The sequence below is a fragment of the Ambystoma mexicanum genome, chromosome 6q (genome assembly GCF_040938575.1).
Source record: "Ambystoma mexicanum isolate Mex_15411 chromosome 6q, UKY_AmexF1_1, whole genome shotgun sequence".
Taxonomy (NCBI): domain Eukaryota; kingdom Metazoa; phylum Chordata; class Amphibia; order Caudata; family Ambystomatidae; genus Ambystoma; species Ambystoma mexicanum.
This window is the reverse complement of record NC_090937.1, coordinates 385506867-385520339: the sequence shown is the minus strand read 5'-3', so window position 1 is coordinate 385520339 and position 13473 is coordinate 385506867.

Sequence of the window (13473 nt, the reverse complement as noted above, 5' to 3'; positions counted from 1 at the left end):
GGCCCTATGGTGTAGGGCAGCAACAGAACTGTTAGTTCTGTCAGTGGAAGCAGCTCTACCTCCTTCTGCACCTTCATCTGAAGCTATGTCACAGAGTTGCAACTCTTGCCACTCATGATTCTCTGAATCATTTCCAATGTTGTGCCTTGAGTAAGTAAACTTCTCTCAGCACACATCTTTCTCAATGTTTCTGATCTAGGAGCATTTAAGTTTATAAAGGTACTTGTTTCCATTATATTAGATAGGTCTATGGCCTTTACAGTTATCACTATTCAATAACCATGTGTCTTGGGTAGGAATAACTTGAAATGCCTCCACAAGTGTGCAACACTGGATACCTTCAGTCCTATCCCCCCGCTGTACACCAATTTGTTAAGACGGATTTCTGAACTCTGACCTGGTGGGCAGAAGTTCAGAAGGCCAGCCTAGTTTCTTGGAACAGGGCAACCTTCTGGACAAGCCAGACCAATAAAGGTAGCTTGGCGGCCATCAAGACTAGGTCTCAGGAGGGGTGAGGGTGACTGAAAGACTTCAATGAGCACACAGAATAAAGGACACTTACAAATCACTCCCAGTGAGGTGTATAAATAAAACTTATGTACATTTATTTCAAGGCCTTTGAAAGGTCAACACACAATAATAATCACAGTAATACTTTTAGATCAATACAATCCTATCTAAATACATAAATATACAAGACAAAGTGGCCTAAAGGGTTAATGCACAGAATGGGTCCACAACCTAAGAAGGGAAGGAAGCAGACAGTGCACAGAGTCTTTAGGCAATTCAACATCAATCACAATCCTAACTGAAAGGCAATTCAGTCCCTAAGGTGAGGGGAGCCTAGTGCTCAAATGTATTTGCAATGCTGGCGCAAGCGGTAGTGCAGATGGACAAAAACGGGGTCTCTTCAGGGGGCTCTAGCAGCTCAGGAAGGTGGGTGAGGCGATGAAGAATAGATTCCCACTATTTGAGTAGGGTTTCCACTTGAGGGCAGAGTCGTTTCCAGGAGTTGGGTATAGTTAGCTAGTTCTCACTAGCAGGGGAAAGGAGAGGGGCCCTCAGGGGCCACTCATGCGTAAAAAGGGTTGGATGCACTAGGGTCCACCGGTAAGGGCTGTTGGTACTTACCGCCCCTAGGCGCACTCCGGACCAAACAAACAGTCGAGTCCAATTCGGTTGCAGGTTCAAATGCGATAATTTCTGTGGCTATGCGGCTTCCAGCGGCGAAGATACAGTGATGGTTCCCAAACGGGACAATGGTGTTTTCTCCACTCCTGGTGGATGGATAGACCAGTTTCACTGCATCAGGTTTCAAGGGCAAGAGGGGCACAAATGCAGCATGCCTGCAAAGTTCATCACCACAGCTGAGCGACACGGTAACTGCGTATGCTCCGGTTCTGGCGCACTCATCTCACTTCAGACCTGGGAATGCCATATGTATGAAATTCGGTGTGAGCGTGCCAGGAATACCGAGCTAGCGATGTACCAAGTTTCGAGGGCCTCCTCGAAATGGCGGCGGTATCAGGGCAAAGGTCCTGCGTAAACTGGTTAGCCCACTGGTTGGCCCAGGGACACTTCCGAGAACGCTTACTTGCAGGGTTTGATGAAGGTGCCGAGAATAGCTGGTCCCACTATTCTAATGGGTCTAAGCGTCATCAGGGACCTTCTAGGATGATCAGATGTAGAGGGATCCAGCGGGACGACAGTGGGCTCAGGGTACCCCCTTGCAGCAGGTCACCAGCGGTTCCTTGACTCAGCTTTGTAGTTTCAGGATACTCGTATCCTATCCTTCGTTTAGTGAGAACTCCAGAGATTGACATGGTATGGCTGTTTGGGGGCCTCTCTTATCCAAAGTCTCCTTCACGCCAAAACGAAGGTGACCCAATGGGAGATCTGCTCACATACAGGCACACCATAGGTGGACCAATCACGGACCACGGTGGTCCCAGGCATTCACCACACTCTAGACTCTCTGGCACCCAGGATGTGTATTGGAACCAACCGTTCCAGCCCACATCCTGGAAGCACACACAGAAGGCATGCAGAAGCCCACGAAAGCTTGGCGTTTCGTAGGAAAATGCATGCCCAAATAAGGACTGACCTGGGTCAACTCGGCCTTGGGAAGATGAAGGAGCAAGATGGCCAAAGGAAAGGACAAAGAACCTTGTGGCATGGCCATTTTGGAGTCAGGCCACCGATCCGTGTCCAACCCGGTTAACATGGTAGGAAAGGGTTAAACATATATTAAAAGATAAGCTGCCACCAGCCCTGTCCATAGCACATCCACACTTCTCCTAAACATCCCTTCGAGAGTATCTAGGGCCTTTGGAAATTACTATAGACCCCCAATGCACTGTACTGTAAGGTACTTTGTGCATTGGTAACATGTTGCTAAAAAGTTGCAACATGCACAAGGACTAAGGGAAACAAAGTCTCCCAGTACTGACTGTCTTTAAGGGCATGTCATTTTCCCCATAACGAAGTGAGCAAAAGCCCAGGGAAGTGCAGCATAAGGCTGTGCTCCTCTGGCAAAATCAGACTATGGTGTTCAAATCAAAGCAAAATGTTGGGGCGGTTCACAACTGGAGGGAAAAATACACATAAAATGGAAATCTTTCCTAACATAAACGTGTAAACTGACTTATATATTCTTCAGTGTTTCTGTAGCATGAGCAGCTGCATTTCGAGCCCGAAAGGTTGCCCATCTTTACCGTCTATTTTCCAGTTCTTAGAGAATATTTACGTTACTGTTCTCCATTATTCCTTTGGATATGTCAGCTTCCCATTTCCTATGAAATCATCAGGCTCCTTTTTCTGTTCAGATACACATATCTTCTGTCACTTCATCCAAAATAATACTATGTCTGAGTGTATTTAGGTATGGTTTCCTAAATGGGTATCTTGCTTCAAATGTTTTGTGTGGTTTATATTCATAATGTCGAAAAAAAAATGTCGACAAACAAAAATGTCGAAAAAAAATGTCGAAAACAATAATGTCGACATCCTATACATATAATGTAAAAAGTCATTTTTTAGAAAAAAAAATGTCGACAAAAAAATGTCAATTAGCACTATCAACACCTCACCCAACACCCCCTGCCACCTTCCCACACACCCCCCACCACCCTCTCACCCCTCATACTCAACACATTATAATTATATATTTATTTATTTATTTATTTTTTCAATAAATAATTAAACAAAAAGAGTATCATTTACTATGGGGGGGTCCCCCCCAATCCCCCCTCACCCAACACCTCCCTGCCACCCCCCCACCACCCTCTCACCCCTCATAACCACACATTCTAATCATATATTTATTTATTTATTTATTTATTCAATAAATAAATAAACAAAAAGAGTATCATTTACTATGGGGGGGTCCCCCCAAAACCCCCTCACCCAACACCCCCCTGCAACCCCCCACTTCCCCCCACCACCCTCTCACCCCTCATTCTCAACACATAGTAATTATATATTTATTTATTTATTTATTTATTTATTTATTCAATAATTAAATAAATAAAAAGAGTATCATTTACTATGGTGGTGTCCCCCCCCCAACCCCCCTCACCCAACACCCCCTGCCACCCCCCACACCCCCCACCACCCTCTCACCCCTCATACTCAACACATTTTAGTTATATATATATAATTATTTATTTTTTTATACAATAAATAGAAAATTTCAAAAATATCGAAAAAATGTCGACATTATTGTTTGTCGACATTATTTTTTTCTACATTTATTTTTCGAAATTTTGACTGTCGACATTTTTACTGTCGACATTATGACTGCCCACCGTTTTGTGTGATATTGGCACTCTTACTGGGACTGCACATGTCGTCATCTCCGGTTCCCAGCATGTAGGCAGAATAGAGGCAGAGCTTTGAGTGAGGATGTCTGATTGCACCTCTACACTCTCCACTTCGGGCGATTCATTGACCACTTCATCATCAACCTTTACATCAAGACATCCTTGTCTGTAAAACTGTTTCTTTGGGATCCAAATCTTCACAACTCCTTTCAGGCATCCTACTGACTTTACACGTTCGTCAACATTCCAGGTCATAAGTGTGCATTGTCCACTGGGGCTGCAGTAGATCCATAATCCCACATACTTCTTCCGGTGTCTTGGATACAAGAACGTTGTACCTTCAGGTGCATTTATGCTGCCTTTTACATAGTCTCTGATCTCATCTGTCAGTTCCTTAAGTGTTCCTCCAGATTCAGCATCAATTATAACATTCATTGCCACTGCTTTCTTTGCAGTCTTCTTGTATTGAGTAATTATAACTCTGATCACACAGAATCCATGCATGATCATCACCAACAGGGCTCCAAGAAACTTGAACATATCTGCCATCCACTGTGGAACCCATGAGAAGTCTGATCCAAACCAGCTGTCATCAGTAATGTCTTCAACTTCATCAATCATCTGGGTGTATATGTCTGTCAGCATCGATATGGCCTCTGTCAAGGTGCCATTCTCATCATCGTGAGAAGGTATAAATGTGCTACAAAATTCATCCGATTTTGGTAGAAACACCACTATCCATGGCTGTAATCATGTCTAGGACATACCTATTCTGGAGTGTCATCAGTCGTATGGCTCTCAGCTCTTCCTTTGAATCCCTTTATGCTAGTGTTAATCGTCTGCAGGAGTTCCCATCTGGTGATCTGCAGCCATTTGGTGTTTGCTGCAGTCTAGATCGTAAGTATGAAGTGTGTCGTGAATTTTGAAGAAGTGTGACTAAACAATTGGTGCTCATATGGAATAGAATCAAAGGCTTCTATTGATTTAGCTGAGAAATAATTATCTCCCTTCATTCGATTCAGAATTCAGCAGATCTCTTTTTTTTTTTAAATTTTTTTATTTATTCGTGTGTAATTGCCTTAGCAATTTTTACAAAAGTGATGCTGGTCATCTTACAAGAGCCACGCGATGAGATGGAAAAATACAACAGACAGATGAAGCTCTGACGGGGGACAATTTCTCCCTGGCCGCCAAAACTTCCCTGTTAAAGTCCTTGCTCCACATCAGGGACCTCGTGGTTGGTCATCATCGAAGTTTTTGAGGAAATTAATTCAAATGCACTTTCCAAGATTTTTACAGTTGCTATAGTCCATTTTGTTTTCTCCCCTGACATAAGCCTGTTCCACCACGTTATGTCTGCATCTTCTAATGTTCCCGAAAGATCTGTACACAGGCTAGTCAGGTATGGGGCTCTTGCTTTTCCTAAGTCTGGACAGTATATCAGAAGATGATTTATCGATTCTAGCTCGTCTGGTTGGTTGCAGAGTCGACAGGCCTTTTCATTAGTTTGTCTCCTGATAGCTTGGATTTCACGTGTCGGAAAGAGATTGAAGCGCGCTCTCATGAACAGTTTTCTGAGTTGCTTATTTGGAAATCTGTTACAGTATCCCATTGGTTCCTTTAATGTGTTGAAATTTGGTGGGAGATCTTTAGTCAGTTTATTCATCTGGGCTTTTTCCAAAGTTTCTATCCAATCCTGAGCTTCCAATTTTGATTTCACTGTCGTAGGGTTGTTTTTTAGATCCTCTTCAGTGCACGCAATCTCAGTAAGCTTTTCTCTCAGGTTATCTGTCCATTTGTTTAAGATATCTAAGTGACGGTTTGTCATTTCGTCAGCGAGTATCTTATAGATAGGCAAGCTGTCCTGTATAAGAGTGTTCCTCCAGAGTTGCATAGCGTTTAACCCCACTGTCGCTTCTAGGGAAAGTAGACCCAAGTCTCTTCTGATAAGTACCATTGAGGTAGCGTTGGGCAGTCCTAGGACCGTTTTCCAGATATGGCTCTCTAATTTCCGCCAGATGTCCTTTGGCATGCTCAGAGTAGCTCCCATGCTATAGGTCAAGGTTGGCACCACCTTCCCTTTATAGAACTCTATTGTTGGGACTAAGGAGTATTTGCCATATTTTCGGTCTACGGTTTTCATTTGTGTCGCAAGGTTTTTTGTTTTTTCCCCATAAGATCCCCTGCATTATTACTTCCTTTGTCGAGTGGTCGATGTGGACTCCTAAGTATTTAAAACTTTGGACCACTTCGATTTCTACTTTGTCCAACGCCCAATTGAAGCCCGCCTGGATCTTCTTGGCACTTTTCCCAAAAATCAGTATTTTCGTTTTCGATTTATTTATTTGTAGGTTGTTCCACTCCATATATTGCGCCAAGTTGGCAAGTTGGCGTTGTAGGCCGATTTGGGTTTGGTCTTGTAATATTAGTAGTGTACAATGATACCTTTCCTCATCAAACAAGCCTTGACAGCTTTCCACGCCCCTTTAGGGCGGTATATCCGGTCCCTATGATGTCATATCCTGGGCGTGGCCCCCTGAGGCTTCCCCCGGAAGTTCTGCCTGGGCAAAATCCTGTCCCGAAAGTGATGTAGATGTGTTTAACAGGCCCCGGGTCCTTAGTGGGGGTGTCCCACCGGATGTGACATCATGGGGGCTATCGGGAAGGTCCCCCCAAGGGTTGGGGCCCCAAGGGGACTTCCTCCGGATGCCCCCCAAAGAACCGGAAGTGTGGAGCGGGGTTTTGAAGGGTGGTGCGTGGCGTGCAGGGTGTATATATACAGATACATATTGGGGGATGTACAAGCCGTTCCTGAAGCCTTGGAAAAAAAAAAAAAAAACTCAAAAGACCTCAATACCAGGAATTATGAAGCGCTACAGCTACTACTCTAAGGACAATACAGCTGCTGAGTATTTGAAAACCCTTCAAAAATATTACAGCCCTGAAAGTCCGCCGGCACCGGCGCTATCCGTCGATGAGGGTCCTGATGACGCAACGGCTGTGGGTACATTATGTGAGCATTTTGATATGCTGAATCTTGGGAGTGGGAAACAGCCGGGTGTCATCGACTCCGGTGTGGATGACGCCTACACCAATGCAGACTATGTGGATATGGATGAGGCTGTTAAGGCTCTGGAGGAGACCCTGTATGAAGATCTGAATGTTTTAGAGCAACTGTTTCCAGAGGCCGCAATAACCTCGACGGTAGACACAGCATCTGATGAAGACAAGCTGTTTATGGACGTTACTAGCTCCTCTATGCTGGAAGATGTTGGTTCTGAAACATTGGCTATGGTAAGTAATGAAGTATGACGATGTGGGTGTTTGTGTGTGTGAAAAAACCTGTGAAAACACATGCTCAAGAGCTAAACTTCTTTCTTTTTTGAATTGTAGAAAACGCCAGATAACCATAACGGAACTGTGGGCCTGAACAACTTGTTTAACGCCGTCAATTATTATTGCGTGTGCTGTTCAAAAAGGATCGAAAGTTCAGCATTCCCAGTCGGTGATAAGTGTAAGAAATGCGATACTTTTAAACGTTTTGAAAGTTCTGATGAGGAAGAAGATGATAATATAACCCTTTTGGAGACTGTAACGGCTCAAGCGTTTGCGGCGGCTATTGTGAAAACGTGTGTGAAGCGGGACTATTACCGATGGTGTGGAGGGCATAAATACGGATACCCGCAACAGGATGCTCATGATTGTTTACTCCCGAATTATCAATCTGTAGCAATACGGGCGATATGTCAGATGTTGAAGTCATATAACGTTTATCAGATGCTTAAAAGGGTTTATAAAACCATGGGTATGCGTGTACATGCAAGTGTGGGGGCCTGCTAACAAAAACAATCTTGGAAATTCAAACGTGTCGCAAGCCTGAGAAAAAAATGAAATCTTTACGCCTGGTAGGCCCCGTGATTTTTAGAAACCATATAACCCATTTAATACAGAGAGACTTTTCTAACCTGTACAGGTTGAGGAGTAACCCGCAGAGGTGTCCGGTTCCGCAAAAGCTTGTTTTTTAAAAAGATGAAAACACAATAATACTGCTCCTTATATGTGTACCGTTGTTTCTAGGGTAACGTTTCTGGAGGAAAAACTGGACGTGTGGAGAGCTATCTGATGCCTGTACGGCTGTGTGGGCAAAAACTTTTATACGCTATGTGGAAGGCGAGAATAGCGGTAAACACCCCACCCCGGCTGTGGCGTTTTGATGTACCGAGATTTCAAGATGCACGGATGTGTCAAAGTGTAATTTGTAGCACCATCAAGATGTCGGTGTGTGATGAATACGGTTCTGTATTCCGATACAACTGGGGTTCTTTATACATGGGCCCTAGAACCATTTTGAGGCACCACGTGGCTGAAATGTATGCAAGATTCCTACGCCTTAAAGGTCTTGTTTTACAGGCCTCTGAACTATCTGAACTATTAAATGCTACAAGTGTCTGGTGTCTACAGAGTTACAGGCGGGGTAACCACTTTGATGTGTATAGCCTGTTATATGATGTGTCCAATAAAATATCAGGGGTGGTAACTGTTCGACACCCCGTACATGTATACCAAACAGTATAAAGAAAAATTAAATAAAACGCCATACACCAACCCTGCGTCTGCTTATTTTTTTGTAGTGCATCAATGGCTAACAACACACGTTCAAGATTGCATGAATGCTATTATGATAAATCTGGTGTTGGGAGTTATGGGGGTGTTGATGCGCTTTATCGAAAATTACAGCGTGATAAACACCCCATCATGCGTGGAGCTATTAAGACATGGCTATCCGGCCAGGAGACGTATACCCTTCATAAAAATGCTAGAAAACCTTTTAAAAGAAGAATGACCATTGTCGCGTCGGCAGGTATGCAGTGGCAGGCAGACCTGGCGGATGTTTCTAACCTTGAAAAGCAGAACGATGGTGCGCGGTACATTCTGACAGTGATAGATGTTTTATCAAAATATGCATTTGCAGAGGCCTTGCGGGATAAGACTGGTTCAAGAGTGGCGGCGGCCTTCAAACATATCTTCAGCAAGGGTCGCGTACCTGTAAAATTACAAACTGATGCCGGTAAGGAATTTCTGAATAGGCCCCTGCAAAACCTTCTAAAGCACCACGGCGTGCATCATTTTATAACCCACACGGAAGTTAAAGCGGCGGTTGTTGAGCGTTTTAATAGAACCCTAAAATCTAAACTATGGAGATATTTCACAGCCTATAATACACAACGCTATGTGGATATATTACAGACATTTATCGATGTGTATAATGACAGCTACCACCGGTCTATTAAAATGCCTCCCCGGGCTGTAACCTCTGAAAACTCATTATCAGCGTGGCGAAACCTGTAGGCTGGATGGCTATCGGAGAAGATCAAGAAAGCATCCTTTCGCGTAGGGGACCACGTCCGAGTATCCAAGTTAAAAGGTGTCTTTACAAAAGGCTACCAACAGTCCTTTACTGATGAAATTTTCATAGTGGCAAAAGCATCTGTGAAAGAGGGGGTATACATATATCAGCTGAATGATTATGCTGGTGAAGTTGTAAGCGGTAATTTCTACACAGAGGAGTTACAAAAGGTGATCGCCGATCCCCAGCGTCTTTATAGGGTTGAGAAAATTATTCAGAGTAAAGGTAAGGGGTCTAAGAAACAGCACCTGGTAAAATGGCACGGATGGCCTGAGAAATTCAACAGTTGGGTCAACGCGGCCTCTCTAGAGGATCTAAAAAGCAGAGACGATCCCTGAGAAGAAGAAGAAGATGGAAAACACTGGCTTTTATATCACCTTGCCCAGTAACACCTCTTTAGATATATTCCCCAAAAACGAAATATCGGATTATTCTGTTAAACTGGCTAAACCCGTTAATTTACAAGGTCCGTGGGAAGCGGGGTTGATGGAGATTCAGTACCCCCATACATGGGACACCCTGGACAAAAGAGATTCCTGGTATACCATCAGACGTGTAGAACCTGCTGAATTGATAAATGTGGGTTTTCCTCACGGCTTCTACCCCACAATACAGGCGCTGCTAGATACTATCAACAAATCAATCGCGAGTCTCGAGCGCTATGCAGATATACACCTGTTTCTAAATAACTCACGCCGTAAAGTATTTGTAAGATCACCCGATCTTACCGTGGAGTTTATATGTAGCGGGAAACTTTCGATGGTGTTGGGGAACGTTGAGCATATAAAAAATAATACTAAAAATACGGACAAAACACGTGCAGATATTGATGGTGGATTTTACAGCCTCATGATCTACAGCGATATGGTAGAATACCAAAAGGTTGGTGACTCATATGCCCCCCTGATGCGGACCGCACAAGTCAAGGGCGAAAATAACGGCATTGTTAATATACAATACATGAAGCCTGATTATATTCCTGTTTCTAAGTGTCATTTTGATACCATCAACATCCAGATAAGGGACGATCAGGGAGATCTGGTCTCATTTAAATACGGGAAGGTCCTGGTGAAACTACACCTGCGCCCTAGACGCGAGAGAGACAATTAGAACATGGTAATTATGAAGAATTACGGGGAGCCGCACGCTTATAGGGATTATTACCGCAGACAGGCCGGTTATGGAAATCAGCCCTACTTCCAAGGTGCGCCTGTGATGTATGGTGAGGGGCTAGGAAGTATTTTTAGAAGTCTTTTTCGGAGAGCCATGCCCTTCCTGCGCAAAGGGTTTGAATTAGCCGAGCCGCATATGTAAAAAAAAGCTGCTACAAACATTGCTAAGGATGTGGTATCTACTGCAACAACCTCCATCGCAAATCGTTTCAACCAACCAGCACAAGAGGGTTCTGGTCTGGTTTACGTGGGTAAAAGCCCTGCAAAAAGAAAAAGGCGAGCTTCGCGCCGGCGGGGGCCTCCGAAGCCGCATAAAAAACGAAGAACAACCACCAAAGCCGCTCAGAAGAGAAAGCGCACGTCAAAGAACAGACGGGTCAAGCGAAATAAAAACAGACCCGGCATCAATATTTTCTAAAAGATGGCCTTTATCCACTGTGCCTCGGGGGAATGTGTGAAATCGGAACTAGATCTGTTTGTCGTGCCCCCGACACAGACAAGCATCGAAAACAGTTTTTTCATGGAAGTTGCGCCCCTAGCGGCACTATCACCATTAGCCCCCATTGAGTTTTACATATCGGGCTCAACAGAGACGTACCTGGATTTGAATGACACCTTGCTCTACCTAACTTGCAGAATAACAAAAGAGGATGGGACGGTTATCAGTGCAGCGGCGAAGGTGGCCACGATTGCCTATCCGGTGGCCACCCTTTTCAACCAGGTGGACATCACTCTAGGTGATCGCATGATTACACAGAGCGACAATATGTATGCCTATAGAGCGTATATTGAAAGCATTCTGAACTACAGCAATGACACTTTGGACACCCAGCTGACTGCAGGGCTTTTTTATAAGGACACGGCGGGGCATATGGAGGATTATGCTCTAAATGGAAACACCAAGGGCTTTATAAAGAGATCAGCGTATGCGACAGGTAGCAGAAACTTTGATTTACTAGGGCGTCTACACTCGGATCTGTTTTTCCAGGAGAAGCTGATGGTGAATGGTGTTGATCTGAAAATTAAGCTCTCGCGAAATAAAGATGCTTTCTGTTTGAACAGTGATGATGCCGAAGCCTACAAACTGGTAATAGTATCAGCGAGTTTATTCATTAAAAGGGTCAACGTGTCACCGATGATCAGACTTGCGCATGCTGATGCTCTACAAGTATCTAACTTGAAATACCCTGTGGAGAGGACCTCCTTGAAAATCTTCAGTGTACCAGCGGGCAGCCGTGTCGCCAGTCAAGATAACTTATTCTTGGGACAGCTACCTAAAATAATTCTTATTGGCTTTGTGGATAACACCGCTTTTTCAGGGGATTACGCAAGCAATCCTTTTAATTTTAAACATTACAACATTAACTACGCCGCCCTTTTTAAGGATGGGTTGTCATCCCCGCCAAAGCCTACAGCCCTAGTTTTCAACAGAAAAATACAATTAGGGAGTATCTGGGACTAGTCTCCATCAGCGGCAAGCACATGCGCGATAAAGGATTTGTGATACCACGTGACGACTATGATGGTGGCTACACCTTGCTGGCTTTTGATTTGAGACCCGATAATGCATCATCAGGACATTATAATCTGATTAGGAATGGTAATTTACGACTTGAGGTCCGGTTTGCTGCAAATTTACCAAGTACTGTGAATCTCATTATTATGGCCCTATTTGACTCTGTCATAGAACTCAACAACCAGCGACAGGTGCTGTACGATATGTAATGGATACCTACCAGATCATGCGTTTCCTGCGAAAAGACAAACATGCTGTGAAAACATTTCGAGGCGTTTATTCGTGTGATAACATTCCACGGGGTATACCGGGGAAGCTGCCCATCAGCTTTGTTGTGAACACCGACCCCCAGCATCAAGAAGGAACACATTGGATAGCTATGTTTATAGACACTGTTGCAATAACTGTTTTTGATAGTCTGGGGTGTTTCCCAAGCCACCCTATATATGACGGCGATCTACTGGACTATGTTAAACATATAGCACCCATAGTACATTATAATAGAGCACAGGTGCAGCATTCTGAAGCCGTGACATGTGGGCAGCATGCTTGCTACTTTGTATCTAAAATGTCTGAGAAACAGGCACTGCGGGCTGTTATGCAAACCTACTTTCTTGATCTCAGGCAGAATGATCGGATGGTGACGGCTTTTGTGAACAAACGTAAATATCGCCGGCCACCTGTAAATGTATATAGTTTTTGCCAGAAATGTAAGTGTGTTAATAATCAGTAGATATGTGTACAGGGCTAAATAAAAACATCTTGTACTTTTAAACAACCGTCTCCTTCTTACTTGTGTCATGTTTAATTTTTTTTTTTTTTTTTTTTAAACAAACAAAATGTTGTACTAGCCATGCTTGAAATAATTAGATGCAAAACGTATGGTTGGTATAAATAATAATGTTCTTTTATTACAAACAGAACCTTTGTTTATACAGGCTGTAGTGGGTATAGATATAAAGACATTTACATAAACACGTATTTTATTACAAACAGCGCATTTGTTTAATCAACAGGTGTGCGTATACTTATAAAAAACAGATACATAAACCATATACATATACATATGACAAAGGTTAAAAACTGTTCTTAAAATTAAGAGAAAAAACAGTTACACACTAAACCAGGCCTCGTGTTTGGGTTTATTTTTCTTTCTTCTTCTCTTTACGGAAATATCTAGGGACTCAACATCCTCGGACGTGGTTTTAACACCAGTGTCTTTCAATGTCTCAAGCAGCTCGCGATGCCCCATGTTTCCCACTAAAGTGGCAGGAATGTTTAAGTCTGCAGCAGATTGCATGAACAGATCCCAGCCTCTAGGCTTTTTGTGTCTTCCAAAGGCCTGTGGGTTGGTAATGCTGCGAACTAAATCATGGACATGTGAACCTTTGACAGGCGTACCTTTATATACAAACTCCCCCTTTGCGTTCCAGGGTACCAGCCCCTGCTCACCGGTCATCTTGTTCAACAATAATTCTGCATTCTTACGATAACGGGGGTTAATGGTATTCAGGATTTCAGAGACCAGGGGATCAGAAACGGGGTGTCCGGGATTTG